A 15953-nucleotide genomic window follows, 5' to 3' on the forward strand; every position below is an offset into this window, starting at 1 on the left:
GAAGCAAATACCTCATAAGGACTTTCATTCTTATTGTATTCCTTGCCTAGACCCAGACCACGACGTCACATGTTGTCGGTTTTGTGCTAGGTTTAATAAACGAACTATTAAACGTCGGTTTGATTTTGCCTGACATTACTTTGGTAGGAAATTTAATTATACCATGCCGTTGGAGCAACCGATGACCGGAATGCATAAAAAACACAAAGATAAGGACAGGGAGCCGAGACCCAAACCAGACTCTGAGGCCTCTACTAGGCCAGTCGCCGGTTCTCCGGTTTTCAGTGAGGTGCCTACGCAGCCCCTAACGACCACTGATTTGGAACCCTAGGCGACATCCGATTCACAAGCGGAGATTGCTAGGCCTCCACAACCTTTACCTTTAGGCCCTTCCGACTCCAGGCCTGAAGGAGATTCCGGTACAGTTGAAACACCTTCAGTTGTGGAAGGTGTCTTCAGACCGGCTACACTCACTATTAAATCCTATGTAAAGCTGAAAACTCCTTTAAAAACAAAGAAGACTGTACAGCAGTCTCCAGTACAAGGCCCCATGCCTAAGAAACAGATGCTTAAGATGGCTGAAGACTTAATTACCCTAATCAGGGGTTCCCATCCCCCTCCTGATAAAAGGCCAAGACATGAGGAGGACTACGCTTCCTCTGACCAGGTGACTCTGATGCTGAAGAGTCTATCCCTTCTGCATCTCCCCCAGAAGACTACTCTTTTGGGGAAACCTTACATACCACGGGGGAACATTTCCACTGGGAAGGCCAGGAATACTCTGATTCTAAGAAAAGGCTCCGAGAGTTCCTTTTACTACCCCAGCACAGACCACTTGCTATTCCTCCTGTGTGATAAAAATCCTGTGCCCTCTGAAAGGGATTCTAGAGCACTAGACAGATGGGGAAAGAAGGTATATACCTCAGCTACTCTAGCTATGAGGGCCTTAAATTGTCAGTTTCACATGCTGAAATATCAACAATATTTGATGTCTCAATTAAAACAAAAAATGCTCACACATACAGAACAGCCTGATTACAAGGAAATGCAAGATTTGTTGCATGCAGCTGAACAAGTGGGAAAACATACTTTGCAATGTGGATTTGATTAATTGGAAGCTTCTTGTAGAGCAGCAGTGACAGGGTCTGTCATACGTAGGCATGCTTGGTTAAAAGAACAAACTTTACCTGATCATGTTAAAGCAAAGTTATTGGATGCACCTTTACAGCAGGATGTTTTGTTTGGTGTAAAAGCAGAAGAAGTTTTAAAGAAAATGGAGGATAAGGCAAAATCTATGCAGATGGTCAAGGATTTTTTACAGGTTCATCCCCCTCGTTTCAGCAGAAATTGGCCAACCAAAAACTGGTCCTTTCCAGCTTCTGTCAGACCACAGAGGAGCAGATACAGACGCCCAAGGGGCAGAGGCCAGTCACAAGGCTCTTACCAGCCTCGACAATGGGGTGCCACAACCCAAAAAGGAGGAGAAGACGGGTCTCGGACTACCAGAAGACAAACACAATGACTTTCCCATCAGACTTCCAAGCAAAACCCTCTTGGCAGCTCCCTTGGGGGGAAAACTAGCACTTTTTGCAGACAATTGGCACATCATTACAAAAGACAAATGGGTCCTAAATATTGTATCTCAAGGATACAGATTCCACTTTCACACTTTGCCAAGGATAAAAGGAATACCAAACCTGCCACCAAATCAGTGGGCAGAGGCTCAAAAGCAAATTTCAGCTCTCATGAACATGAGAGCCATTCAACAGGTTCCTACACAGGAGCAAGGACAAGGATTTTACTCAAGACTGTTTCTAGTTCCCCGAAAGGACAAAGCCTGGAGACCCATTGTGGACCTCTCAATTCTAAACACATACCTGGAAGCACCCAAATTCAAGATGCTAACATTACAGCAACTTCTTCCCATGCTGAGCAAGAAGGCTTGGCTAGTAACGTTGGACCTCAAGGAGGCATACCTGCATGTCCCTATCAGACAAAATTGCAGAAGATGCCTCCAATTTATAGCAGGTTCAACCCATTACCAATTCTCTGCACTGCCCTTTGGCTTATCTACTGCGCCCAGGGTCTTCACAAAATGCCTGGCACCAGTAATTGCATACTGCAGAAAAGGAAGGATTCAAATATATCCATACCTGGACGACCGCCTTATTCAAGCAGAAAGCAAGGACATTCTATTAAAGCATCTGGCGTTTGTCAAAAATCTACTAAGTTGCCTAGGGTACACAGTAAACGAAAAGAAGTCAAAACTAGTGCCCTCACAAGACATATAATATTCCTGGGTGCCAGCTTAAATACAACGGCCCAGATGGCTTATCTCATGCCAGACAAGCAAAGACAACTGACTCAATACTTAAAAATGATGGCAACAAAGACCCAACTCCCTGCAAGAAAAATTCTGCAGGCCTTGGGATTCATGGCATCTTGCATACTACTAATACCATTTGCAAAACTGCATATGAGGAAATTACAATGGTATCTGAAAAGCGTATGGACTCAACACAGCCACAGCTTGGAAACAATTCCACTCATACCCTGCCTTCAACAGGAGTTTCTATGGTGGGCTCGGGCATGTCACCTCAACAAGGGTCAGCCTTTTACCTTACCCACAGCCAGGTAAACTATAACAACAGATGCATCGGATTATGCCAGGGGAGCGCACATGGCAGGACAGTGAATTCAGGGCAAATGGTCTGCAGACCAAAGGCATCTGCATATCAATCAAAAAGAGATGCTAGCTGTACAAAATGCCCTAACAGCTTTCAAGGGCCTCCTACATCCAGGACAACTCCTAATAAAGACGGACAACACCACAGTGATGTGGTACATAAGCAAGGGGGCACACACTCCTACTCCCTATGCAGACAAGCAATGACCTTGTGGAACACAGCACTGAACTACCAAGTTCAACTACAAGCACAATTCCTGCCAGGAAAGAAAAACACATTGGCAGACGATCTAAGCAGAAACATCATAGATCCTCACAAGTGGAAACTAGATCCACAAGTATTCACAATGATAACTCAAAAATGGGGGAGCCCAGACATCTGTTTGCTTACCCCAAAACTACCAACTATGGAAATTCTGCACAAGGACATACCACACACTAGCTTGGAAAGTGGACGCCCTCTCATTCAGTTGGAAAACATTGGCAGTGTATGCCTTTCCTCCACTGCCTCTTCTGGCAAAAGTGTTGGTGAAAGCCAGATTAGAGAGGCCACAAATGATACTCATTGCTCCAGAGTGGCCACGCCAACACTGCTATCCAGTACTAAGAAACATGGCTCAAGGCCCACCATGGATTTTACCTACATCTCCTCACCTGCTCACTCAGCAAAACAATCAGATTCTACACAGCCAGTTCAGGACTTTAAATCTGGCTGCATGGAAAGTTGCCTAAACAACCAGTCAACACTTCTCTCTAAAGCTGTGATGGAAGTTATTCTGGAGGCCAGGAGGCCCAGCACCAGGAAAGTCTATTCAGACAAATGGAAAAGATTCTGCGCCTGGAACCAGACTAAAGGCCAAAATCCCCTTGTACCAAATATTCCTCAGATTCTTCAATATTTAACTGAGATGTTGCACAAATGACTTTCCTTCTCATCTATTAAGATCCACGCCTCAGCTATTTCAGCTCAATACAACAAGGATCCTCCTATATTTTCACATCCATTACTAAGACAGTTCCTCAGAGGGGCTAAGAATATAAGACCGCCCCGGAGAGCACCAACTTGGGATCTCAACTTTGTTTTGGAAAAACTTACACTACCGCCTTTTGAACCAGCTTTCACAGCTGATCTACAGATGTTCATCGTGCATACAGCTGCAGTCATAACAGATGGGTTTTCCTGCCATCAGGCGGGTCCTCGGTCGGCTGAATTCCAAAATCTAGGTCCAGCGTCGGTTGTCGTCGCTTCTTCCCTGACGTCAGTGCGACAGGGGTATAAAAGAACCAGCCAACGCCATTTTCTTCAGTCTTTCTTGCCGCACGGTGCCCGAAGCAGAAGCAGTTCGCAAGTGCCGGTCGGCCAGCTCCTGAGATTACGAATATCTGCAACCGAAGTCTTCTTGAAAGCTAAGTACCCCGTTGGGGAAACTTTTCTTGCCTCAGACCGATGTCAGACAAAGTTAATAATTGTATTTCATGTGGGAAGCAAATACCGCATAAGGATTTTCATTCCCTCTGCATTCCTTGCTTAGGCCCAGACCATGACGTCTCGGCCTGTCGTTTTTGTGCTACATTCAACAAACGCACCATTAAGCGTCGGGCGGAGTTCGCCCAGCACTTACTACATAATGTCGTCGGATACTCCAACTCCAGTTTTGACTAAAAGACGCAAAGATAAGGACCGACACACGAGGTCCGCGGCCTCTACCGACACCACGCCAAAGCCGACTACAGGTGGTCCGGTTCTCAGCGAGGCTGCTACGCAGCCCCTGACTACCAACGACACTTCATTGGCGGCGTCTTCTGTACCCGAGGTCGCAGGCTTTTCGGCCCACACTCCGACTACAGTTACCGAAGCCACTCTTGGCGGTGAATCTCCGCGTTTAGACAGGTCTGCCTCCTCTCAAGGTGTCTTCAGGCCTTCCTCCTCTTTTTCCATCAAGGCTTTCACTAAGTCTAAGACAGCCATGCATTCTAAAAAACAAACCCCACATGGCCCTTCTCAAGGCCCCATGCCTAAAAAACAGATGCTCAAAATGGCTGAGGACTTAATTACACTTATCAGGGGTTCTCAACCCCCCCCCCCCCCCGGAAAAAAGGCCCAGAGTGGAGGAAGAATCCCCCTCCTCGGACCAGGCTTCCATTATTTCAGAACATTCTAATGACCAGGAACATTCATACTCCCCCTTTTGAAGATTCTGATGCAGAGGAGTCCATTCCTTCTGTCTCCCCCCTGAGGATTACTCTTTTGGGGAAACCTTGCATACCTTGAGGGAACACTTCCATTGGGAAGGCCAAGAGTACTCAGACTCCAAGAAAAGGCTTGGGGATTTTCTCTTGCTCCCTCAGCACAGGCCTCTGGCTATACCTCCTGTCTTAGATATCCTTGATGATGTGTATTCGGAGGCCTGCCTTAACCCAGACTCTTTACCTCCAGCCCCAGTCAAGCCTGACAGGTATTACCGGGTTCCTGACTCACACCAATTCCTATACAAAAGCCATGCGGCTGACCCAGAAACTATCTCACAGGGCCCCAAGGGAATTAAGGCCTCCACTGCTAAAAATCCATTACCTTCAGAGAGGGATTCCAGAGCTTTAGAAAGGTGGGGGAAAAAGGTATACACCTCAGCCACCTTATCCATGAGGGCATTAAACTGCCAGTTCCATATGTTAAAGTACCAACAGTTTCTGTTATCTCAGTTGAGAAGCAAAATGTCACAACCTGAACAACCAGATTTGAAGGAGTTGCAGGATTTGATACATAGTGCAGAACAAGTAGGTAAACATACCTTGCAATGTGGTTTTGATGCTTTAGAGGCCTCATGTAGAGCTGCTGTTACAGGATCAGTCATACGTAGACATGCTTGGCTCAAAGAGCAAACCTTACCAGATCATGTCAAAGCTAAATTACTGGATGCACCTCTGCAAAAAGATGTATTGCTTGGTGTTAAAGCTGAGGAGGTATTAAAGAAAATGGAGGAAAAGGCAAAATCAATGCAAACAGTGAAAGATTTCCTACAGGTACAACCTCCACGTTTCAGTAGAAATTGGCCTTCAAAAAATTGGGCCTTTCCAGCCACGGACAGACCTCACTCAAAGAGGTAGATACAGGCGCCCGAGGGGTAGAGGGCAATCTCAAGGATCGTTTAGAGGCAGACAATGGCAAGCACCTACCCAAAGAGGTGGTGAGGATAGTTCACAGCCATTCAGAAAGCAGAACCAATGACTTCCCCTTTGCATGCCAAGCAAGGCTCAAATGGCAGCACCTTTAGGCGGAAAACTGGCATTATTTTCAAAAAATTGGCATATTGTCACAAAAGACAAATGGATCCTGGACATTATAGACAGAGGCTACAGATTCCACTTTCACACCCTTCCAAAAATGAGAGGCATGCCAAACCTGCCACACAATCAAAGGGCAGAGGCACAAAAACAAATTTCAGATCTCATGGACATGAAAGCTATTCAAGAGGTACCTACACAAGAACAGGGTTAAGGTTTTTATTCCAGACTATTCCTGGTACCAAGGAAGGGCAAAGATTGGAGACCTATTTTGGACCTATCCATCCTAAACACATTTTTACTCGTGCCAAAATTCAAGATGCTCACATTACAGCAGCTTCTTCCCATGCTGGGCAAGGAGTCTTGGCTGGTAACATTGGACCTCAAGGAGGCATACCTGCATGTCCCAGTCAGACAAGATTGCAGAAGATTCCTCAGATTTCTTGCAGGTTCAACACATTATCAATTCTCTGCATTACCCTTTGGCTTATCTACTGCGCACAGAATGTTCACGAAATGTCTGGCATCAGTAATTGCCTACTGCAGACTGCAAGGGATACAAATATACCCATAATTGGACGACTGCCTGATCCAAGCGGACAGCAAGCACATACTTCTAAAACATCTAGTACTAACCTATGAACCTATGAACCTATAACATCTGGCTTTTGTAATAAGGTTGTTGAATTCTCTTGGATACACAGTCAACAAAAAGAAATCAAGGCTAGTACCCTCTCAAACAATAATTTTCCTGGGTGCCAACTTGGATACAAACACCCAGATGGCCTACCTCACGCCAGAGAAACAAGGGCAACTAACTCAATACTTCAGAAAACTGGCAACTTTCACCAGGCTGACTGCAAGGAAAATCCTGCAGGCTCTGGGATTCATGGCATCTTGCATCCTACTAATCCCATGTGCAAAGCTGCATATGAGGAAACTTCAATGGTACCTGAAAAACCTATGGTCTCAGCACAGCCACAGCTTGGAAACAATAATACCACTAATTCCATGTCTTCAAAAGGAATTTCTGTGGTGGGCTCAAGCATGCCAAAGAAACACAGGTCTCCCATTCTGCAAGCCTCAAGCAAGTCAAATCATCACAACAGACGCCTCGGATTACGCCTGGGGGGCACACATGACAGATCGGTGCATTCAGGACAGATGGTCCCAAAAGGAAAAGCACCTACACATCAATCAAAAGGAAATGCTAGCAGTAATAAATGCTGTTATAGCTTTCAAAGACCTGCTGCATCCAGGCCAGTTATTGATAAGGACAGACAACACCACAGTGATGTGGTACATAAACAAACAGGGAGGAACCCATTCATACCCCCTATGCAGGCTAGCCATGTCTCTTTGGAACATGGCTCTAGAATTGCAAATCGAGCTTCAAGCACAGTTCCTGCCAGGCAAGGAAAACATGCTGGCAGACAACCTAAGCAGAAATATGACAGATCCACACGAATGGAAGTTGCATCCTCAAGTTTTTTCAAAGATAATTCAAGCATGGGGAAGGCCAGACATAGATCTCTTTGCCTCCCACAGAAATCACCAATTGGCAAAATTCTGCTCAAGGACCTTTCATCCACAGGCCTGGAAAGTGGACGCACTCTCTTTCAGTTGGACAACAATGACAGTTTATGCCTTTCCACCTCTTCCTCTGCTGCCCAAAGTTCTATTAAAAACCAAAGCAGACAGACCAAAGATGATTCTCATCGCTCCAGACTGGCCAAGGCAGCACTGGTACCCACTCCTGAGGAGCCTGACGCATTCTCCACCATGGATCCTGCCTCTAATGCCTCTTCTACTGACTCAGCACAACTTCAAAACTCTTCACAGTCAGCTGAAAACACTCAATCTAGCCGCATGGAAGATTCCTTAAAATCACAACAGACCCTACTCTCCAAGGAGGTACAGGATGTCATTTTGGAGGCCAGAAGACCTTCTACTAGAAAAGCCTACTCCGCCAAATGGAAATGGTTTTGTGCTTGGAATGAGAAAAAGGGCCAGAACCCTGGAATCCTGAATTTATCTCAAATATTACAGTACCTAGCTGAGATGCTAAGCAGAGGACTTTCATTCTCCTCCATCAAAATCCATGCCTCAGCCATTTCTGCAGAATACAACACTGATCCTCCTTTATTCTCTCACCCCCTCTTAAGACAGTTCCTCAGAGGGGCTAAGAATATAAAACCCCCAAGGAAACAACCAGTGCCTGCTTGGGATCTCAATTTCATTCTAGAGAAACTGACTTTGCCACCTTTTGAGCCAGCGGCCTCAACAGAACTACAATATTTGTCCTGGAAAACAGCCTTTCTGCTGGCTATCACCTCAGCTCGCAGGGTTTCGGAACTACAAGCCCTTATGGCTGTGCAGCCTTTCATCATTTTCCATCAGGACAGAGTTTCCTTATGAACCAATCCTTCCTTTATGCCAAAGGTAGTATCCAGGGTAGCCTTGAATCAGGCTATCCACTTACCTACCTTTTACCCCAATCCTCAAAATAAAGGGGAGAGACTACTACATTCCTTGGACATTCACAGGCAACTACGTTATTATTTGGACAGAACAAAGCCTTTCAGAAAATCAGAGCAACTCTTTGTGTCCTATGCCACAGGGGCTCAAGGGAAGCCTATTTCCAAACAGACAATCTCAAAATGGATAGCCCACTGCATATGCTTTTGTTACTCTCTTCATGGTAAAACTGTACCTGCAGGCATCAGGTCTCACTCCACAAGGGCCACAGCTACCTCTGCAGCTTTCCTCAGGGGTTTCCTACCAAAGATATTTTGGAAGCTGCCACTTGGAGTTCTGTGCATACTTTCTCCAAGCACTACCACCTGCCTTTATACTCCAAATCTAGAGCAGGTTTTGCCACTGCAGTTTTGCAGGGCATTTTGGCTCCTCCTAGTTCCAGCTAGTGCCTACCACCCCTATTTTAGCTGTGGTATTCTACCCATCTGTTATGACTACAGCTGTATGCACGATGAACATAGTACAGTTTTGTACCTACCATAAATGTAGATGTTCGAGTGCTAATACAGCTGCAGTCCAGGTTTCCCTCCCTCCCTCCTTCCCCTCTGGGACAGTCCTAATGGCTAACACCTCCTCATACAACCTGATTGGGGTATTCTTTTATGGTGTATTTGCTTGCAACTACTGTTTCTTGATTATACTGCATTGCATTATTTAATAAATTTATGTATTGCCTTCCTTCTGGGGGCACCTGACATCTGGGGCAAGAAAAACTGAAGAAAATGGTGTCGGCTGGTTCTTTTATACCCCTGTCGCACTGACATCAGGGAAGAAGCGACGACAACCGACGCCGGACCTAGACTTTGGAATTTGGCCGACCGAGGACCCGCCTGACGGCAGGAAAACCCATCTGTTATGACTGCAGCTGTATTAGCACTCGAACATCTACATTTATGGTAGGTACAAAACTGTACTTTCCTATCAGGGAAAACTGCCCTGCTGCTAGCAATAACTTCAGCACGAAGAGTCTCAGAACTACAGGCCCTAATGGCAGTGGAGCCTTTCATCATTTTTCATCAAGACAGAGTCTCTTTACGAACTAACCCTTCCTTTATGCCAAAGGTGGTATCCAGTGTGGCCCTAAACCAAACCATTCATTTACCCACCTTCTATCCAAACCCCCAGAACAAAGGGGAAAGGCTCCTACACTCTTTGGACATTCACAGGCAATTACGTTACTACTTGGATAAAACTAAGGCTTTCAGAAAATCTGACCAGCTCTTTGTATCCTATGCTGCAGGATCACAAGGAAAAGCTATCTCAAAACAGACCATTTCAAAATGGATAGGACATTGCATCCGTTTCTGCTACACACACCATGGAAAATCTGTGCCTGGTATCATCAGGCCCCATTCCACCAGGGCTACAGCAACATCAACAGCCTTCCTCAGAGGGGTACCAACCAAGGATATTTTGGAGGCTGCAACTTGGAGTTCAGTGCACACCTTCACCAAGCACTATCACTTACCTCTATACTCTAAAACCGGAGTTGGCTTTGCCACTGCAGTTCTGCAGGGCCTACTAGCCTCACCAAACCCTGTTTAGTGCCACCACCCATCCTTAGCTTTGGGATTCAACCCAAGTGTGATGACTGCAGCAGGGTAACACGATGAACATAGTACAGTTTTGTACCTACCATAAATGTAGATGTTCGAGTGTTCACACTGCTGTAGTCCAGGTTACCCTCCCTCCATCCCCTCTGAACTAGCTGAACTTATCTATACCACTCTATCCTATACAACCTCTGTGGTGTATTTGCTTGTAACTGAAGGTATTGTTTTATTTTTATTTATATATTTTTTATTAGCAATATGTATTGCCTACCTATTGGGGGCACCTGACATCTGGGGCAAGAAAAACTGAAGAAAATGGCGTCGGATGCATCTTGTATGCCCCTGGTGCACTGACGTCAGAGAAGAAGCGACAGCAACCGACGCCGGACCAAGACTTTGGAACTCTGGCTGACTGCGGGACTGCCTGACGGCAGGATAACCCAAGTGTGATGACTGCAGATGTCGAACATCTACATTTACGGTAGGTACAAAACTGTACCTTTTAGGTACCTTGCTGCCCTTTCTGTGTGTGTGCGGTATACGGTCTTCTTACTTAGGGCTACCTTCACCTGTAACACTTACATTTGTTATCTCACTTTGTGTTTGGTAGACAGATTGTGGTTTACATACTCCTTTTGAGTATCCTTCCAGTGGGGTCTCTTATAGAATGTTTTTTTTTTTTTTCTTAAACAAGAAACAAAAAGTTTCACTTATGACACAAGCAGTCATACATTTATATAAATGAAAACAAACTAGGTTGATATAATCTTAATTGCAAGCATTATACATCACAAACCATATTAACATAATTTTAGTTGCAAATATTATACATCACTTTTAGTCTACTCAGTTATTGTCAGTCAAACATTACGTAGGTAATTTAAAATCTTGTAGATTGTGTTGCATATTTGGGAGACATACATATATCCCCCTATTGTTTCTTTGTGAATTGCTTATCCAGTCTCTCTTCCCAATCCTTTCTAACCTCCTCTGATTTACTCTTATAGTTATCATAAAATGTTTTATATGCTCTACTGATTATTCCTTTTTTAACAGCAGCTCCTATTCTAGATTCTTCTAAAAACTCTACCAGTGCTGGTCTTTTATTTAAGATCCCCGTGTCTTTCTGTTTTCCTATACTCCCATATCAGTCCTTAATAGGGAAGGGAATCTGTAACTTGCAGTCCAAATACATTCTTGGCGCCTTCCCATTCTATTAGCTTTCCATCTTTGTTGTTTGCTCCTAATATTTGGGTTCATTTGCCAGTTTTCCCCAATAAATTCCAACCCCCTGTCTTGCCTATTGTGTGTATCCCTAATTGCAGTCATCCCTATCAGCAGAATCTCCTTTCTCCGTTCCTGTGTTGGCTTAGTTCTTAGAATACTTTCTGATACTTTAAGAATGTAATATTCTATTGTTGCTTTCCTTTAAAGATCTGCATCCAAAACCCCAGTCTCTCCTTGTTTCTTGAACTACCCTGTTTCGTCAACATCCCTTTATAGTTTGAATTATAAGTTTTTGCTTGGTTATGCATACGAGGGTTCCTATTATTTAAGCAAACTCCTAAAGTTGCAAATGCTGTTTCTTCAAACATGTTTACGTAAAATGGCAAAACGCTGAAAGCATGGAACAGATCCGTGTGTTTGACAATTTGCATTTTCGGATGGTTTGGGTCGATTGTATACCATTTGCAATTTCAAGAGTTCGCTAATATAATATAGACCCGTATAGGAGACTTAATGTCACTCTGAAATACCCCTTCAAATTGAATAATCCCAGTCAGCCTTTTTCTATTGGAAGAATCTGTTTATCCCATTTGACTCTTGCCATCTTCCCCTCCCAGATAAAATCCTTCAGCTCTACATTAATTTTTATCCACAACTTCTCTGGTTGATAAAAATGCCTGACCTGTGTATAAGACTTAAGGGACAAAACATTTTAACTGCTTGTGTCTTATTATCAATATCCATATAACAAAGCTTCCAGTTTATCAGTCTTTGTATTATCGTTTGTTCATTTTCTTCCCACATATCCTTAGCTGCCACACCAGATCATTTTTAGTCCATACTCCCAATTACTTAATTTTATCCTGTCCCCATAAATATGGATATTGCTGAACCAATTTGTGTGTGGGTACATAATTTACAGCTATTGCCTTTAGTTTATCTTCATAAATTTTGTATTCTGAAAATATTTGAAACTGTCTCAGAATGTTCCATGACACTGAAATGTCCTTTTCTGGTTTTCTCAGATGTAAAATAATATCCTCTGCAAATAGAGCTAGCTTTTCTTGACTGCCATACCAATTATAACCTTGAATTTCTGAGTCCCTTATTTTCTTTGCCAGTGGTTCTAAATGTAATGCAAATAACAAAGGGAAAGAGGACACTCCTGCCTGGTTCCTCTTCTCAAGCAGAAATTGTCAGAGAGCAACCCACCCACTTTAATTTTTGCCTCCAATCCCTCATATAATCTCCTAATCAGCCTTGTAATTTTATCAGAGAATGCAAATGCTTCCATTGCCCTGCTGATAAAGTCCCAGTTTACTGTGTTTAATTATTTCTCTGCATCAAGACCCACCAACAACAGTGGCATTTTCTTACATTCTGCTTCCCTCTGGATCATCAGTGCACTGTTAATGTCAAATGTTTGCCGCCCATCCAGAAAGTGTCCATATCTATCAATTTTGGCATCACTTTTGCCATTCTGTTAGCCATTATAGACATAAAATAATCATGCTTCAGTATTGAAATGGGCCTGTATGAAGCTGGATCTGATGGGTCTCTACCTTCTTTAGGTGTTACAGCTACTGCCGCTTTCTTCCAGGATGTTGGTAATTCTCCTTCTCTTAAAATACTGTTAAAGCCTTACAGATCTTTGTCAGCTTTTACCGCCTAGATTCCAGCTTCCACAGGATTCCATCTATTCCTGTGGACTTTCCTGTGGATTTGTTATATATCACCATTTGTATTTCATCTACTCCTATCCTGTTAGTAATCGAGACTCATCTACTTTTAACATTGGCATATTTAATTGCATAAATATTTGCACTTGTACCTTTTCTTGATTTCTATATTTCTCTGCATTATACAGACTTTCATTGAATTTCTGAAATATTTTTAATACATCTACAAGGTCTGTTGTTATCTTCCTTGTTGCAGGCTCCCTAAGCTTGGCGACAGCCCTTTCTACTTTTTGTTGCCTCAGTCATTGTTCTAAAAGTTTTTGTGCTGTAGAGTTATTATCAAAAACAGTTGCTTAACAACAATCTTTCTAAATTAAGCATATTATCAAGGTAATCCCTTAATTTCTGTTTAGCATTCTGCAGTTGCTTCTGTTTTTTGTTCTGTGAGATTCCCCCTAGTCTGCAATACTTTATTTGCCTTTTTGGTCTTCAGTCTTCATTTCATCCCACATCGATGATGCGTTGGGCCACAAGTTGACCCCACTGTGTCCTGTCAGCTGCTGCTTCTTTATCTTCCTCCCAAGTGATATTCAGGTGATGGAGGTCTCTTGTTACAACTCCTTTCCAGTTTTGCCAAGGTCTGCCTGGTCTTCACTTGTATCCATCTAGTTCCCAGTTGAGAGATTGTATAGGAATTCTGCTAGTGTCCATGCAGTTAACATGACCAAACCAACGTAGTCTTAAGTTTCCGTTATTGCATTCTTTCTCTAACACTCTCATTTTTTACTTTTTCCTTCCATCATATTCCCGGAATGCATCTTAACCATTTATGATGAGCAGACTCAAGTTTTCTCACGGCTGATGCTGTGATTGACCAAAGCTCAGTGCCATATAAGAATGCAGACAGCACCAGTGCTTGGTAACATTTAACATCTGCCAGTGTCTCTAAATAATTCTTGTTACTTCTTAACCATCTCTCCCTTTACTTTATTTCCACCCTGTTTTTAAACTTTACTTTAATTTTATCCCACTCCCTAGCTATATTTTCAGAAGTGCCTATCTTCTATAATAACTCCTGAATAATTTCCACTTCCCATTCCTTAAATTCCTCTCTTTTCAACAAATAAGTGGGAAAGCGTCAATGTCTCATTTTTATTTCACTACCCTGTTTTATTTTAGTTATTATTGGTTCATGATCTGAAATAGTTATTGAGTGTGTATCAAGACTTTCAATTCAATGCACATTCCTGTAAAATGTAAATTCTGTGTGGCTTAGCCCACTTTTTGTGTCTTGGGCAATAGTATGTAAATTCATTCCAAACTTCTAGTACTGAATTCACATTTTCCATGCCAAATATTCTCACAAATTTCTTCAAAAATCTATCCCCTTTGTTATATTTCCCTTCTGCCCCCCCTCCCCCAGACACATCTTTGTTGCTGCAAGTCAAATTCCAGTCCAAACCTGTAAGTAATATTCCTTGCTGGAAGCTGATTATAGCAGTTTTAGGTGGAATATAAATACATGCCAGTGTAATCCTGCTCCCTTGCCAGTAGCCCTTTAGTACTACACATCTACTTTTATTATCTTTTTCTCCTCTTCTATCACTATTGGAGCTCCTCTTGCAAATAATACAAATATTCCTCTTTTCCTTTGTCCCAGGTATCTCACTGAATAACCCTTATAAAAGCCTTTCTTTATCAAATTCACGTTAATTTTTTCCAAGTGTGTCTCCTGTAGCTTAGCTATTTGCACTCTACATTTTTAATATAGTTCACTACTCTTTCTTTTTTGTATTAATCTGTGAGATCATTGGCATTTAAAGACATCACAGAATGCATCACTGTGTTAAAAAGTTATTATTCCCACCTTTTATGTATAACAGCCTTTTGTTAAGTGTCCAGTTCCAGCTTTTGTGTTATATACACTGTTTGGCAGGTTGATCTTTTATACAGTTCTTTCTTGTCAAACCCATTTGTGCCTATGTCACATCTCACAAATTTTTTTTGTTTTATTGAAAGTCCTCAAAAAAAAAAAACACGCACACACACCCCAATACCCCCTAAAATCTGTTAACTTAATATTAACACACAAAACTGTATACATCTTCAGATATTAAAGTATTAATAGGAACGTGTCCCAAACTGACAGCCACACTCATAGACTTGAGTTAATCTAAAAGAAAGGTTATCCATGCTAAGACTCATGGTACAATCTGTGCTTCTACTAAGTGCTGTCTGATTTTGTCTTAGCTTTATAGCTCTCCCAGCAGGGAAACACTAGAATGATTTCAGAAAACATTATCTCCTGGCCATTTTCTTTAACATATTGTCTTCTTGGAGACATGAGGGCCAAATACAGAGTTGTTACTAAGCATACATTTATTTGCTAGAACAAAGCTTTATAGTATTTATGATGCCCCACCACTGGATCTGTAATCAAGGAGCCCCAATCCTCAGGCACCAGTGGGGGAAGTACACTGGGAGGATGACAAGTACACGCCCAGTATTTCCAGATGCAGTTCTCTGCATCAAGTGCAATATCCCTTAAGAGCACACAGAGACCACAGTCAGTCCGGGGCTGGTTCTCCCTCTTTTTCCAGATCCCCATAAAATTCCCCACTGGCACAGCTATAGAGTTGAGATCTCAGCTGAACGGAAAAGCCACGACCTCCAGCACCCTCTCTGTCCATCCAGTGCTTCATGTCCTTGCCCAAATACCTGACAAACACACACTTTAAGGTTTGATTTACACACACACACACACACACGCACACACACACACACACACACACACACACACACACACACACACACACACACACACACACATACACACACACACACACACACACACACACACACACACACACACACACACACACACACACACACACACACACACACAAGGCTGGCACATGCTTACTACCTATGCCCCCTGTTTCACAGACTATAAGGTAGTTAACACTGTCATCAGCCAGCTCCTTGTCA

The 15953-nt window shown here is 43.0% G+C and overlaps 1 protein-coding gene across 3 annotated transcripts in view; it reads left to right on the forward strand.

Moving 5' to 3' along the window:
• SMAD9 (SMAD family member 9) overlaps positions 1-15953 on the forward strand; it is a 435289-nt gene that overhangs the window by 33600 nt on the left and 385736 nt on the right. The gene's annotated exons all lie outside the window — the stretch shown is intronic.

The sequence above is a fragment of the Protopterus annectens genome, chromosome 5.part1, assembly GCF_019279795.1.
Source record: "Protopterus annectens isolate FY-2018-M chromosome 5.part1, PAN1.0, whole genome shotgun sequence".
Taxonomy (NCBI): domain Eukaryota; kingdom Metazoa; phylum Chordata; order Ceratodontiformes; family Protopteridae; genus Protopterus; species Protopterus annectens.